The sequence below is a fragment of the Pimephales promelas genome, chromosome 5 (genome assembly GCF_988280905.1).
Source record: "Pimephales promelas chromosome 5, fPimPro1.hap1.1, whole genome shotgun sequence".
In the NCBI taxonomy this organism is placed as follows: domain Eukaryota; kingdom Metazoa; phylum Chordata; class Actinopteri; order Cypriniformes; family Leuciscidae; genus Pimephales; species Pimephales promelas.
The window spans coordinates 26,257,094-26,273,080 of record NC_142773.1 but is presented as its reverse complement, the minus strand read 5'-3'; the positions used below and the strand labels follow the sequence as shown (position 1 = coordinate 26,273,080).

The following is a 15,987-nucleotide window of genomic DNA, read 5'->3' as shown; positions in this document are numbered from 1 at the left end:
ATAGGTGTTAATGTAAATGTGTGTTTGTAGTTGTGTTTAAAGAGTTTTAGTTTTTTCTCCCCCAGTTTGTTGATCAGCTAACACTCAATTACACCCACCAATCAGTGGGTGTTATTTTCCATGCATCCTCCCCAATGTTTAGTTCTCCAGACAGGCGCTAGACGCATCAGAGCTATGTTTTTATACTCTCTGTTTGCTCAGCCAGCAAACAACAGCGACGAGGTTCCTGCATGCAAAGGCGAAACCGGCATGCAATGATGTTTGAGGGGGTGGAAGAGCACTCGACTGAATGATGGACCATTTCCCAGCTCGTATACTGGCAGTTCTCACATCACTAGTCCTCAAAAGATAATGACATCCAGCCCATTTTGCATATTGGCTGCTGGTTTTCATGCCTCCATACATCATAAGCCACTTTACCCTCTGCCCCCATGGGCAACCATTGATATCAGCTTTAAAAGTTAAAACTTAAAAAAGAGAAAAGGCAATTATAGCCATTTTTGACTTTTATACCAGCTATGCAAGAAAGAGCACAATGGATGTGGATGGGGGTGCCCAATCCTGCTCCTGGCGATCGACTGTCCTGCACAGTTCATCTCAAACCATAATCAAACACACCTGAAGTAGCCAATTAAGGTCTTTAGGATCACATTCAGGTGTGTTTGATTAGGGTTGGAGATGAACTGTGCAGGACAGTCGATCGCCAGGAGCAGGATTGGGCACCCCTAGACCATACTAAAGGTAGGATTAGATGGTTACTGGTGGTTGTAAGATTCATACTTATATATTACCTCATTTTCATCTTCTTCTTGCTTTCGTCTGTTTATGAAATCTGATTGTATTTCATTATTTCAAACCATGAGAAATAAGAAAGAAAACATTGTGGTGTTCACTTGTCACTGCATTCGTGAAAATATAATTCTATTCTCTTTGGGATTTCAAGACTGAATGCTTCACAAAGCTAATATGGATGAAATGTCAAGTTGTTAAGGGATGCAATCAAACTATACATTCTGTTGTGAAAAGAAGAAAACGTTGAAAAGACTTTCCATCTGGAACAATCCAGAGGGATGCAGTGCCAAGGGCCCATGGTAGTTGATTTTGGCTCATAGTTGAGGTGGGCATTTACCTTAATATAGGCAAGCCATTAGGGACCAATTTCAACCCTGCTGACACAGCCTAACTGACTAAAACAGTTCCCGACTTGCAGTATAGTGCTACCATTATTTTATAATGCATTATGCCTGTAATGGTCTTGCTGTAAGAATGTGAGCTTTGCTATTCTTGTTTGTGGAGCCAAGGTTTTCAATGATTTGGGAATTCAGACTCAGACAATGTGATAATTCTGATAAAAACTTGAGATGATCATTAGTTTCGAATGCATTAGTTTTTTACACCTAAGCTGCCCAAAGATAACGTTAGTTTTAACCTAAAAATAAGTAACCATAAAAATAACCATAAACCTGATCTTGTTTGTGTTGAGAGAAGACTCAGAAACTCTATTGACACCTTCTTTATTGCATTTCAATTCACACTTGGTGGACCGACTGCCTCTCAGACACACGTTTCATTATCTCTGCCCAGTGTGCCATGGGGGTCTTGTATAGTTCTGACAGACGGCATGCCAAAGTGTGAGCTAAGCCAAGGCTAGCAGATGCTGACTGGATGAGCACAACTGAACACAACTGAAATCCAGACCCCTACATGAGTGTCTCTTTTTCTAATGATCCAAGTTATTGTGGCCGTACTATAGCACAGTACTGGTAGGTTGCTAAATAACGAAAGGAAAAAAATGCATCTAGAAATTAAGACTGTTTAAAATCATTCGCAGAAATGCAACGATGGCCAATTGGACAAGGATGCAAATTGCTACACTATGTATTTAGCAAATTGCTGCAGGAGACTTTCTCCGGCGAGTGAATTTATACCCGGTAAATGGTGGATTGAAGTTAGGGTCTTTAATTATGTGTGGAGGAAGAGCATGTTCAGCAGTCGGGGTGAAGGAATCGACTAAAGCGCACGAGAGGAAGGGGAAGAATAATGCTGCTGACACTGTGCCCTGGAGCAACAGAGAAGTCCATACCTCAATATTGGCCCTCTGCATCATTCCGCCCCACCTCAGCCTGTATTCAACCTACTGACAGCTAATACACATTCGGCAATTGGGCTTATGGCTGCTATACCATAGCATCCAAAGAGCGATCAGGCTAAATGTACTGTATACACCGTAAGGCTGGTTGTAATGGGGGGGGGGGGTATTGCTTTAAATCAGGTATATGAAAAATCTCAGTGGAGACTGCAAAATGTTTGCGTTACCATGCTGTGGCTGTGAAGAAAGTAAGAGGGTAAAAAATGGTAGTTTCTCTCAAATGTCAAATAGAAAATAAAGATAACAACCTCTAAGCAATTTCTGCAGTATTTGATGCAGCTGGTATATATATTTTTTTTTTCACAAAATGATTTCCATTTCAGACAGAATTGAGTACTAGAGGGCTTGCCGTGCTTGCCGCTCGTGAACCTGCATCTCATAGGAAACACAGCTGATGGAGTGTCCATTTGCATGAGAGAGAGGTTACAGCGATGAGAGCGGGTTTATAGAGATTGAATATTTTTTGCTCAAGAGTCGATAGGTTCAGTGTTATACAATCTTCTCAGTTCTATAACCTTTTGTCTCAACATCACACAGTTTTTGTCTCAACATTCCTCCTGGTACTTTTTATCTTAACATGCATGTGGTATACTGAACCCGTCAGCGCATGAATGTCTGAGAGCATTCCTCTCATTAGCATACTTTGTTCATAGCAATCACTGTTTTGGCTTCTCTCCGTCATGTTCTCTCTCACACTCACACAGAGAAATAAATATTTTTTAAAAAACGCTATGTCATAATAAGTATTCTCAGGATGATCTCAAAGAAAATGTAGACACTCTCTGACCTTCCTTTTTGCTTATCTCACATAATGCCATGACCTTTTCAAAGACCGTCTTTATAAAGTTGAGTACTGCATTGTCATTCAACTTTACTGCATGCAGATATTGAGTACATCTTTTAAAGGGGCACTTGGCAACTAGACATTTCTTAACTGATTTTCACTTTTGTTGTAGCTCTCCCTACAGCTGTGCGACATATATTCCACAACACGCTTCCTCACGCTTTCTACCGCTGCTCATGTGCATTTGTCATTATCGGAGCTGGCCAACTTTATCGTGTGGAGCTTTGTCTACTGATGGGTAATACATCATACACAGTATCATAGGATTTTCGAATTGCCATAAAACAGTTTGTGTTTCTCACTCGTTCTCGCTTCTCACGAGACTTCTATTTCCAACTTATCGGGACATTAGTTGGTTGGTTTTTCGCCTAGGTATGCTTGGAGCTCCAGAACAGGTTATTGAACCATTAAAATGATTTCTAAACAGTTTTATCAAGTTGAAATAGTTGCCAAGTGCCCCGTTAATGTTCTGAGCAGTCTTTGGAATACATCCACTAGTATTGTAAGTAGGGAGATACAGTCTGATTTAATTTTCCTGAAGAAAAAAATAATGATTCTGAAAAGATGTGTTTAGAAGCTTATTTTCAAGATATACCACAGTGCATTTCTGTTTGAACTATGGGCTACAACATTTGGTCCCACTTTATATTAAGTGGCTTTAAGTATTATGTACTTACATTGAAATTAATAATTTGATACAATGGACTTATTGTGTTCATACATGTTTTTTACATTGTACTTATATTTGAAAAATACCAGCATGTAATTACAGCTATAATTAATTTATGTAATTACATTTGTAATTACACAGTTGACCCTACGCTTGCAACTTAACTTACCCTTAAACCGACCCATACCACCACACCTGTCCCTAATCTTACCAATATCATACCTCAATAGCAGCAAAAGTGTTTTGCAATACAACAGGAACACAATAATACGTGGTACTTATTTTTAGATGTAAGTACATTAAAACCACTTAATATAAATTGGGACCCAACATTTTATTGAAGTAAGATTTGCAATTAAATTTTAAAACCCATTATAAAACAGTATTCAAGGTTTGTTCAACATTTTTTTTAACATACTTTACCATCTGACTATACAATTGTCATTTAAATATCTAAAGCTGTTTTCAATATTGATAACAAGAATTTTTTTTTTGAGAAGCAAATCCTCCCATTGAAACTGAAGACTGAAATATAGCTGCTGAAAATTCAGCTTTACCATAACATATATTTGAACAGATATTTTTTTTTATTCTAATCCGATTTCACAATATTATTGTTTTTAGTGTTTTTGATCAAATTATTGCAGTGAGCAAGAAAGACTTTTTTCAAAAATACAAAAAAAAAAATAATAATAAAAAGTGTACGTACAGTATAGATTAAATTTAAACAAAAATATGTATAGGTTAATAAATAATAATTCATAAATAAATTAATGAATATATCTAAATCACTGTATGAAACTTATAACTCTTTTTTAAATGTTTAGAATAATAGTTAAAAATCATTAACCAAATCAAAGCTGGTTTATATTTAGCTGCTTTTAACTTCCTGCCCACTTGTTCAGTTCAAATGTTAGTTTTTTATGTTATTGTTTTAATCAATAAATGCTAGTTTTGTTAAGACATTCATCTTAAGGCACATCTTTATTTATCTACAAAGCTAATGTGCAAGTATTTAAGTAAAAGACAGCTTTTTGGCTTCGTAATATCATGCAAAACTCAATTGTGTCCAAACTTTTGTGTGGTCAGTCATGTATACTATAGACCTTTATTCTGAGCTATCCCCCATAGCCTACCACATAAGAGTTGGCCAGCAGCCTTTTGCAAAACTCCTGGACTGTGAAAGCAGAGTCAAGTCTGGACCATGCAGAGAGCCATGTGAATTCCAATAAGATGTATGGGAAGACAGTTGCAAGAGCCATTTAATCTTGCTCACATTCAGCTTAATCCTACTGAGGCTGATTTATGCCTGTAGGCATTGTGGGAGAGGAACTGTGAGTCATCTGCCCAAACGCTGCACTGGCAGAATGGTGGAGACATGAAGACAGCGCATATTTTTTTTGAACCCCACAGATGAAATAAAACATGAAGGAAAAAAAAAGAAAGAAAGAAAAAGGCAGGCTTCTGTAAGATGAGTCAATTCTCACATACCACTGCTCTGTGACTGTCTGTATGAGATATGGGTAAAGACAGGAGTCTTATACTGTCTGCATGAAATATGGGTAAAGACAGGAGTCTAATATGTTAAAAATCAAATTGCTCAGACACTCTTTTTTTCTGTCTGTGAGGTCCATTTCTCTCGTCTCTGTCTCTTGTTATCATTGGCAGTCCTAGACATGCACATGGATAAATCTAACACACAGTATGTGTTTTGTCAGTATACAATTCTATTATGACAAAAGACTTTTTTTTTTTTAGGAGAATGTAACACTTATCATTGATAACACCTCATATGGAAGAAGAGCTGGAATTAGGCAATGTGATAGTGTTCAGATAAGGATATTCTAATAGTTGGGCTCTCATACAGATTTCAAATGTGGCCAAGTGGAGGCTGAGGTGTCAACAACAGTTACAGAATTTAATGGAAAGAGCGATGGCAGACGTCAGGACTATATTAATCAGTAAAGGATATTCATTCCTGCCTGCTGCTAATCTCATTGGTTAGATAATTGCTGAGACTAAGAGGGAGATTCTGATGACAATCTCAAAAGCACAAAGTGAACTCAGACGTTTGCACCAAAAATTACTAAAGGTCAGAGATAGCCAAGTAAAGGAAGAAAATGGAAAGTGGTTATCATGGGAGGTACAAATACTGTATGCTGTATCTCATATTTTTCCCAACACAGTAAGAAACATATTTTAGTGTCATTAAGTCCTTCAAAAGGTCATTGTAGAGGTGCACAGCAGCTCTAAACTCAATTCGATATCAATAAGGATTACCTTCATTGATTACAGCACAGCGGATGGTGTCAGATTAAATGAAATATGCATGTAGAAGGGATATGGGTTCAACAACTGCAGCATACAGTATTTGAGATATTAAATGACCAATGGCAGTCTTCACCTGTGTGCATGTGTGTGTGCACGTGTTTGTACCTATATATTGTTTGTAATATTTATAAAGCAAGCAAAATCAAGTAATGCAGTTGGCAGTCAGTGATCAATGTGCACATTTATGGTATTCAAAATAGCTTATTTTTACTTTTTTTTTTAAATACTCCAATCTTTCACGAGAAAAAGGTTGAAAGAAAAGAGTTTTGAGTAGATAATGACAGAATTTTCAGTGTAAAGGTGTGACCAAATGCAGATATGGATGGGTAATTTCTGGTGCAGCATTTTAGCATGCAAAAGTGCAATGTGCGATTTATGTCATTTAATTGTATTTTGCTTTTGCTAAAAAAAATCACTTTGGCAAAACATATGAGTGTTTATATTCAAGTAACTACATTACCCCAGAATAATTGCATTAAGATGACCTATATATATATATATATATATATATATATATATATATTCCTTTACAAACATGTTCATACACATATTAGTTAAAAGGTAATTCATTATTTTTTTTTAAAGAAGCCACTTGAGGCAACAATGAATATAAATGAGGCAAAGTAAAATGTTTTGTACCAAATATGCATAACGTGACATTTCATCTTCTCCTCTTTGTTATTAAACAGAAATTGAACACAATGGACTATAATGTAGCTGTCATGTCTACCCTTTTCAAATATAAAATCACAAAACAAAATGGGAAATTTAGCCTATGCACCCAATCAACAACAAGGTAGCTAATCTGTGTTCAGTGTACACGAGATAAAAGAAAAGAAAAAAACACTCAAAGGTGGGCAGAGGACAAAGCTAAACGAGTTTGCTGTTCTTCTGTTTGATTCTTGAAGAATTTGTGAAATGGTGCAGTAAATAACTCAAAGTAAAGCCAGTAATGAACTGTATGTCGGTCACTAATGAGTCTTTCAGCACTGTGTGAATTACAAATTGTCTATCCGAAGTGATCAATCTCTACAAATTCTACTAATCTTCAAGCATCAATCTCCACTAAACGTTATATTTCAAAGCACATATATTTACACAGCTTGAAGGATTTGTCGTAACCAAGGTTGGCCATGAATCTAACATTGATCCCCATATTGCAGATTTGATTGAACATAAATAGCACTCTGGTACTCTGGTACAGCACTTGTCCTCGGAGAGACATTGGTCAGGAGTTGATCGATAGGTTATGTGCATCACATTGCTGCAAGGAAAGGTCAGGGGGCCCTGAATGAAATGCCAGGAGAGTTGGCCATAACCGTAACCATCCATCTTGCTTCATAGAGACCAGGGGATTGGGGTACAGACAATGACAGGCTTGTGGTGTGTAACAATGCTTCTTCTGTCTCTTCTGCTCTCGTCTTCCGTTCGCAGAGTTAAGCCAGACAGGTTCTCTGGTTTCCACTCTCAGCAGTAATGAATGGTTGGAGGTTGCAATGCTGTTGATGTTGTGGCATCAAATGAATTGGTCATATTTGACAGTAAGGCAGGTGCTTGTCCAGGTTCCACCCAATAATTGTAAACCATAATTGGCCTTATGCCAGGTTCAGACTACACGATATCAGCCTGATTTTGGCGTGATCCATCTGACGTTGGGTGCCATGGTCATTCGGAAGTGACAATGGGTGCAATGATTGATTGTTTTATTTTGTATAGTGTGTCACAGTGGACGAAAAAACAACGCCGTGTCATGAGCACAAAAGCTCTTTCTAACACAGCTTTTAAGCATGAGAGAGGATGGTATTGGTGCTGCTATAGGTGGAATTATGCAAGGAGGAAAGGTTTGTGGAGCTATAGCAACAAAGTTCCTGCCTTTATGATGTTTGACACCACGATAGAGTGAAAAAAAGATACAAAAAGATAAAAGAAAAAAGAAACTATAGCGTTTCAACCTCTACTCCGTAGAGTACAACCATTGTTCGTTTACACTCTTGTTTCCGTAAGTCAGTCGCTAGTCCCGCATTTTAGATGACATCATGCAAGTCTTTAAAGACGTAAAGCGATGATTGGTCGAGAAGCAACGTGTAGTCTGACGTGTTTCTTGGCCGCGACACGACAATAATTTAAGAGTAAAATCACAAAATCTCAGTGACTATCGTAACCTCCTTGGTTTGTATCAGAGCAGGAAGCAGTGCCAATTTCCAGCAGTACCCTTCATGTTTTATATCCAGTTAGTTTTAAGAAAAGCAAATTATAGCAAATGCAGTATAATTGTTCTGTTTCAAATACCAGACACAACACAATAGCTAAGACTTATCTTGTTGATTGTTTTTGTGTGTGTGTGTGTGTGTGTGTTTGTGTGTAATTATTTATTTTTGCATGGTCCAATGTCCTCTCACCTATCTTTTAGGGCATTATGATGAGTAATAATTTATTTTGTGTGTGTGTTTGTGTGATTGTGTTTTGTCTTGTTTTATTATAGTTTTTTTTTTTTTTTTTTAAGTGAATTTATGCTTCATGTGGGTCAAATTGGCTGAGTCACACAACAGCAAAAGGGTGTCCAGCCTTTTTTTTTTTTTTTTTCTCCACCTTATTTTTAATGCACAAGCCGACGAGGCCATAATGTGTAAGGCTTCTGGTGTCAGCCGAAGTGGTACAAACACTGTACACTTTTTAATTGTACAAAAACTGAATGTTCTGCTGCTTGGTAATGTAAATCAGTTGTTATCATATCATATTATTTTATCGTAATCATAAACACACCGTTGTGCTGCACAAATAGTGTTTACATCTCTTTGTAATTCTTAGTTATTTAGCTAAAGCCACTAATCTGAAGTCTTGTACATTCACAGGAAAAAGCTTACTCCCGTGTTGAAAAATTAGGTTATGAATAGTCATGACAGGTTTCACATTACTCCCTACCACAGAGTTTCTTTGCAGGGAGAACAGCAAAGGCTGTTCTAGCTGATAGCTGACCCTGTCGCCACATGTAATGTCGTCCAGCTTGATGTCTGTGAAGGCCGGCCGGTACACAGCAACCAATTAAAACTTAGAGAAGTGGTCCTGCTGCTAGGGCTGATTGGTGGAGACTCCTTCTGTGATCATCTGCAGTAGGAGATTGGTGCTTCCTGGTTAGTCATAGCCTTTGATCTTTAAATCTTTGTCAAATAAATCATTTTCCCCTTGGCCCCTTGACCAGCTGGCGGGGAGTTTTCCAGTTTTGATGCCTCATGTCATGGTGAAATTCACTATTAACTTTGGAATGTGACTGTGCATACCACATAACCGGATATGCTGTGGATGTCTTAACAGGTAATGAATCGTTACAGATCCAAAAAGGATGAAATCTAATAAGAACTGCAATGTTCACATTTTTGGTAAAGCAAAATGACAATTTAGATTATAAAGTCCTTTTTTTAGTGCACCCAATCAAAGTCATGGTCAGAATTAATGGCACCCCTGGTAAATATGATCATAACTGGCTGTAAAAAAAATAAATTGCTTTTTATCCTTTTGCTCTTTCATTAAAAACATTTTGCAAAATTCAAACCTTTCATTGAAGTAAAATAATTAAAAGTGGGGGGGAATCACATTATGAAATAAATGTTTTTCTCCAAAACATGTTGGGCACAATTATTGGCACCCCTAGAATATTTTACGTGTAAAATATCTCTGAAGGATATTCCCATTCATATTTACCTTTTTTTAGCACACCAAGGTGACTAGGAAAATGAAATTGTCCTTGTTTCACAGGAGTTTAAATATGAGGAAACACAAAGGCCAAATCTCCTTAATCATCCATCACAATGAGTTAAACCAAAGAATGTAATTCTGATGTGCATCAAAAGATTGTTGACCATCACAAAATAGAAAGTGGCTGTCAGAAAATAGCTAAAGAATTGAAAATCCCCATTTTGAACATCAGTGCAATAATTAAGAAATTCCAATCAAATAAAGATGTTACAAATCTGCCTTGAAGAGGATGTGTTTCTATATTGCCTTAGTGGACGGTGAGGATGAAAGTTTAAGTGGCCAAAGAAGACTCTTCAAGGATCCCAGATGGAGAATTGCAGAGATTACTTGAGTTTTGACTTAACTACTTTGGGAGGGTTTCAAGAAAATCCTCCTCGCTCATCCAAGAACAAACTCCAGCAAATTCAGTTGTCAGACATGACTGGATCTTCAAACGACGCAAGCTTCTGTAGTCAGGTGAAACTAAAAAAAAAGAGCTTTTTGGCAGCAAACACGCTAGATTGGTTTGGTGCACACAAGGATAAAAAGTACCCCACGTGTATAATTTAATAAGCCATTGGATTTTTAATGTTGTGGGCATATTTTTCTGCTGGAGGTCCTGGACTTCAGATAGGCATTGTGGATTCCATTAAATATCAACAGATAAAAAATCAAATCTTCCAAATCTTATGGTTGGATCTTCCATCAGGACTACAATCCACAACAAACATCAAAATCCAGCCATGGATTTCAAATCCATGTCAAACAAAAGATCCAGTCAAACAAAAGATCAAATCCAGTCAAACAAAAGATCCAGTCATGTCAAAATGAAGTTTCTGCCTTGATCGTCCCAGTCCCCTGACCCGATGAGTGGAGTGAACTGGAGAGAAGAACCACTGATATGGATCTGGGAATCTGCAGGATCTTGAGAGATTCTGAATGGAGTAATGGTCTCTGATCTCTTGTACGGTGTTCTCCAAACTCAGCAGGCATTATAGGACTCAGAGCTGGTATCTTGGCAAAAGGAGATTGCAAAAAGTATTTAATAAAAGGGTGTTAATAATTGTGGTCAATGTGTTTTGGAGAAGAAAATATTTATTTAATAATGTGATTTCCACCCCACTTTCAATTATTTTAATTCAATGAACGGTTATAATTTTTGAATGAAAGGATAAACAATACAGATTTATTTTTTTACAGCCAGTTTTGATCATATTTACCAGGGGTGCCATTAATTCTGACCATAATAATAAATACACTCATTAAAATTACTTTCAACAATAATATCAAGATAAGAATCAGCCCCATCTGTCCAAATATAAATAAATAAATAAAATACAACCACAACTGTGAATTTCAAATCAAAGGCAAATCAAATTTCATATTTAAAATATCGAAGCAGTCCAGCTTCTTATCTGTATGCACTTTTATTATAGTGCCTTTAGTTTGTTCTGGGCAGGGGAATTACCCAATTCATTTAAATTAAATGTCCCTGCCATTAAAGGAGTAGACCTGGGATCGTCTTGGAAATTAGATTTGAAAATTACTGAAGCTTATCTAATGAGTGACTTAATACACCAAATGATAACCAACATGAAAGACTTAATTTACTCATCCTGGAAACTAATGAGACTTTACTGAAGCCGACTTTTAGTTATGGTAAACGCAGTATAAATATTATAGACATCACTATCTACGTATATGTCTGTCTGTCTTTTTATGAATATATCTGTATATATATATACTGTATATATATATATATATATATATATATATATATATATATGTATATATATTCTGTATTTATATATAGTTTTTTTTTTCCCCATTACAATTGATTCATTTGAGTTTTGCATGAAAATGAGGTCGATGTCATCCACCCCACAGTTCTGAAATTTGAATGACATTCGCAATTACTACGACACACACAAGTTGGTTCAAAGGAACTCAGGCTATAAAAGTTATTAGGGTGTTTCTTGGTTATTTCCAATTTTGCATGTAATTATGCATGCTAATGAGCCAAGCAAATTACGCTGAGTTGATGACAACAGAAGTGATGAGCAAGATAACCAAACATCAGAATTCATTTTCAGTATGCACTTGTATGAATTTTACATTTTTAAAGCCAGAATATTTCCCAAAGATTATCTGCTAGCTGCAGTACAGCATAAATCACATAAATCTTAAGAGTTCTCTATTTGCCCATAACTTAAGGCATTATAAGGTCAACCTAAGGCCATTAGATTTCTCTAACACAGCAGTTGGATAAAATTAGTTTTATTTACAAAAAAATATTGGTCCCACTTTATATTAAGTGGCTTTAAGTACTATGTACTTACATTGAAACAAAAAAAATGATACAATGGACTTATTGTGTACATACTGTACATGTTTTTACATTGTACTTATATTTAAAAAATACCAGCATGTAATTACAGCTGTAACTAATTTATGTAATTACATCTGTAATTACAAAGCTGACCCATACTTATACTTAAACCCACCCCTGAACCTACCCATACCACCACACCTGTCCCTTACCCTACCCATATCCCACCTCAATAGCAGCAAAAGTGTTTTACAATACAGCATTAGCCCAATAAGCACATTGTACTTATTTTTCAATATAAGTACATAGTAATTAAAGCCACTTAATATAAAGTGGGACCAAAATTTTTGTTGAAAGCACAGGGAGTGTATTATAAAGCTGACCCATACTGAAAAATTTCAAGTTGCTTTCATTTCAGTCTGTGAAGTTGTGAAGTTTCTTATCTTAGTGAGATTATTAGACTACGTTATATTTTTATATTTCCATTTCAGTGAACATACACAGTATATTTTGAATCTACTTTACGGTGAAGGTGAATATTGCTTGGGCAGATCAATATTTCTTTTATAACTTCACAGAGCAAATGACAGCCCACATGTACACACATATCAGCGTCCCCTCCGGGACTGGAAATGGAGTTTTGTGTTGTTCTTTCACTTTAACACTTCAAAAACCTCAGAGGGCTTTTTAGTAAGCAGGGGAGGATGTTCACTGGGGAAACGTCATGGACTTGCATCCCAATAACTTGGGCCTGCATGTCACAGATGCAGAATTCAGCATCTTCTGCTCATCTTAAATTAAATCTCCCTTGACAGTATCAGTGGAAATTGACCATGTTTGGATGCTAGATAGAATGGATAGACCTCTCAAATAACAAATCAATATTGTAAACTGATAATCGAGTGGTCATCTCTTCTTTTTGCAATGGTTTTAGCCGTTCTGAATACGATTCTGTTCGTCTGAGGTTGTAGGTTGCTTGCTAAGAGCAAGAGCAACCAACTGCTCCCTCTGTAGGAAAAGTTAAGAATCAAAAGTGCTGCATAAGCGCTGTCTCCAAAGAGTTTATTTTCTGTTAAAGGAAGGTGGCCCGCATTGTTTTCTGATTGCTTGCTATGACCAAATAGTCAATGGTTGTCTATCGGGTAGGTGTAAGCACAAAATACAAAGTCACGATTGCTGGCAACTGCTGAATAATGTGGATTAAAATCTATTCTTCCCACAGAAGGCCTGGTGGGTTTGTTGTGTAGACACGAAAAAAATCTCACAATGAATCGGCTTTTCCAAAATGAAATGTATCGAAACCTACTGTTAAGATGGTGAGAAAGCGAGGGAGAGTGAAAGATTGAGGGGAAGAGCGAGAGATAGAGAGAGAATCCACAGACAGCTTAAATATTTCTGCAACAGATTAAAAAGCAAGCTGCTTTATATTTTGACAGAAAGGGGCATTAAATATTTTCCTTCGACAGTGGAAATGTCAGCGTACATCTGGTCTGCTACTGTCAGAGTGAGAAAAGAGGATTCATGTAAATATGTAAGACAATACAGTCCCTCTTTTACCCCCCAGACTAGTGCAAAAAGCAGGAACCACATGCCTAAGAAATCAAGGAATGCAGTCCTTCTCTGGGTTTCTTGTGGTGTCCAGGCACACGTCCAAGCCAAACTGTGAGGAAGCCATCCCGTGAGTCACTGTAACTGTGGGGCTGTTTTGTTTTAGCTCTCCACTGCTGTTCGTATTTTTTCTGTATTATGTTCAAAAGCTTCGGAGTGAGGAGAAAGTTTGTAAATGGAGTTAAGGACTTCTTGCTTGTTTTGAGAGCGCCCCTCTGGGTTATTGTCGTTGTGCGAGGAGCTTGAAACTCTTGGGGCGAGCTCTAGATTTAGTTTGAGAAAGCATTGTGGGATGAAATTAAATCCAGTTAAATGAGATGGTGGCAAATGCCCTGTAGAAGGCTGCTACTCCAGTAAAGACGAATATATTTATTACATAAACCCATTATCACTTATGCACTTAATGTGTTCCGAAATACTCTGAATTTAGAAATGCCAAATTAACTCAATCCTAGTCAAATAGAACCACTGTTTACATCTAAATTAGAGCCACCAACCGTATCCTTTTTTGGGATCCAAAATTAAGTTACCTGCAGCTTACGTATGATGTAGTTGATTTACACTGCAGATGTAGGAGAGTGCACAGATACCCAACAGATATACAGTAAGACCCCTCAAACGCTGTAACATTTAAATCAGGAAATGATTCCAACACAACAAGGTGAGCTCAGTGTAGTGGTTAAAACCAGTATTGATTGAGTGTCCAGTGAACTGTGACAGAGTACTCACCCAGACCGTGAAGGGTGGTTTCACTCCTTTCCCTATAGCGCTTGTATCCGATCGGCTTGTATCGGCAGTCAGGATGTTGGATTCCAGTGGAGGAATGCAGCTCCCACCCGCTCGGCCCCCCGTCGTACCTCCTCCGCAGTGGTTTCACACGGGTTCACTAGGCAGTCAAAAGGGTAATCCAGGCATTGTATTGACTCTCCGAAGTGAGTGCGCTACCAAGTGTGTTATTTATGGATACAATTTAAAATGTTTGATAGCCATTAGTTGTTATTTCTTTCCTTTTTCTTGGTTAAAGACAAGATGCACAAACTTTGACATCAGTTCTTTCAGAATGCAAAGTCCCAGCAAATCGATTTTTGTCCAAGCAGGATAGGGCAGTTCAGATCTTCTTGAACAATGTGTGATCTTCCAAAACAAGTAGGATCACATCAGATTACAATCAGACAAATAAATCCATGTGAATCTGATCTCTTCTGTAAACTCATTTGCATTATCCTGCTTCTTCCAAGGTGAAAAACTGTACCTGCCACGGTTGATTTGTGACATCCACTCTCTCTGTCTCTCTCTTTCTGTGTTTTTCAGTGTGTGTGTGTGTGTGTGTGTGTGTGTGTGTGTGTGTGTGTGTGCCAGAATGCTAAAGCTAGACTTGAGCTGCTCGTGCTGTAGTCATCACTCACAACCAAGCCCCAAAGCGGTGAGCTTCGCGCAGAGGAGAGCTACTCCAAGTCTTTCAGGAAAGCATCTCTTTCTTTTCAACAAGCTCTGTCCAACTGAGACCAGAGGCTCCACCCATTTCACTCTGATTGGCTGAGCCAGCAGCAGGCAGCGATGTGACAAGGAAGGAGAGAGAGAGAGAGAGAGAGAGAGAGAGAGAGAGAGAGAGAGAGAGAGAGAGTGTGTGTTTGAGGGGAGGGTAGACTGGGTTCTGTGAGCCCTGGAGGGACAGGGTGGCTAATGAAAGTGAAAATGCTTTTCTCCCAATGCTTTAGCCAAATTTGTCTGCTACAAATTAGTTGTGACTCCTGGCAAACTGAATTCATACTGACAAAGTCTCCAGTTTCTTAAGGGAGACATATCTTGTTTTTCATACAATAAAGGCAAGTTCTTGTCAGCCTAGTGCCCTGTTAGTGCTAGATATCTTGGGAATATTGAAGGAAATGCTAATACTCGTAAATCTCATTCTGTTGTGAAAATATTTTTGAAGTCAGTCCAGTTGGGAAAAAAAGCAAGGAAATAATTATTCAAAGCCACTTGAAGGGAAGCCTGCAATCTTAGATGAAAAAAAAAGCGCAACGCCTGTTTACGCTGCAGTACACCGTGTAGTTGACAAGAGGCGGGGGTTTTTTTGTTGTTGTTGTTTTAGAGGCAACTGATTTTGTATGGAAATAGCTTATAATTCAATGAATCGACAGACCATCGGCGAATCTTCAGCATGTTTACTCTTAAAGATTCGATTTGGAATTTGGATTGATATATATATTTTTAGAGTTTACACGAAAAAAAATGCTGTTTTATGAGAAAAGTTAAAGACAGTTGCATGAAAGGTATGATTTCTCATTAATTTTTAATGGTATCTGCTGATTGACTGTCGCACA

The 15,987-nt window shown here is 37.5% G+C and overlaps 1 protein-coding gene across 1 annotated transcript in view; it reads right to left on the bottom strand.

The window, feature by feature from the left end:
- brinp2 (BMP/retinoic acid inducible neural specific 2) overlaps nt 1–15,133 on the bottom strand; it is a 91,296-nt gene extending 76,163 nt beyond the window's left edge. Inside the window, exon 1 of the mRNA XM_039654722.2 lies at nt 14,393–15,133. The gene's annotated coding sequence lies outside the window, so the exon portion shown is untranslated. The remainder of the gene's footprint in view (nt 1–14,392) is intronic.
- Nucleotides 15,134–15,987: the final 854 nt, after the last annotated feature.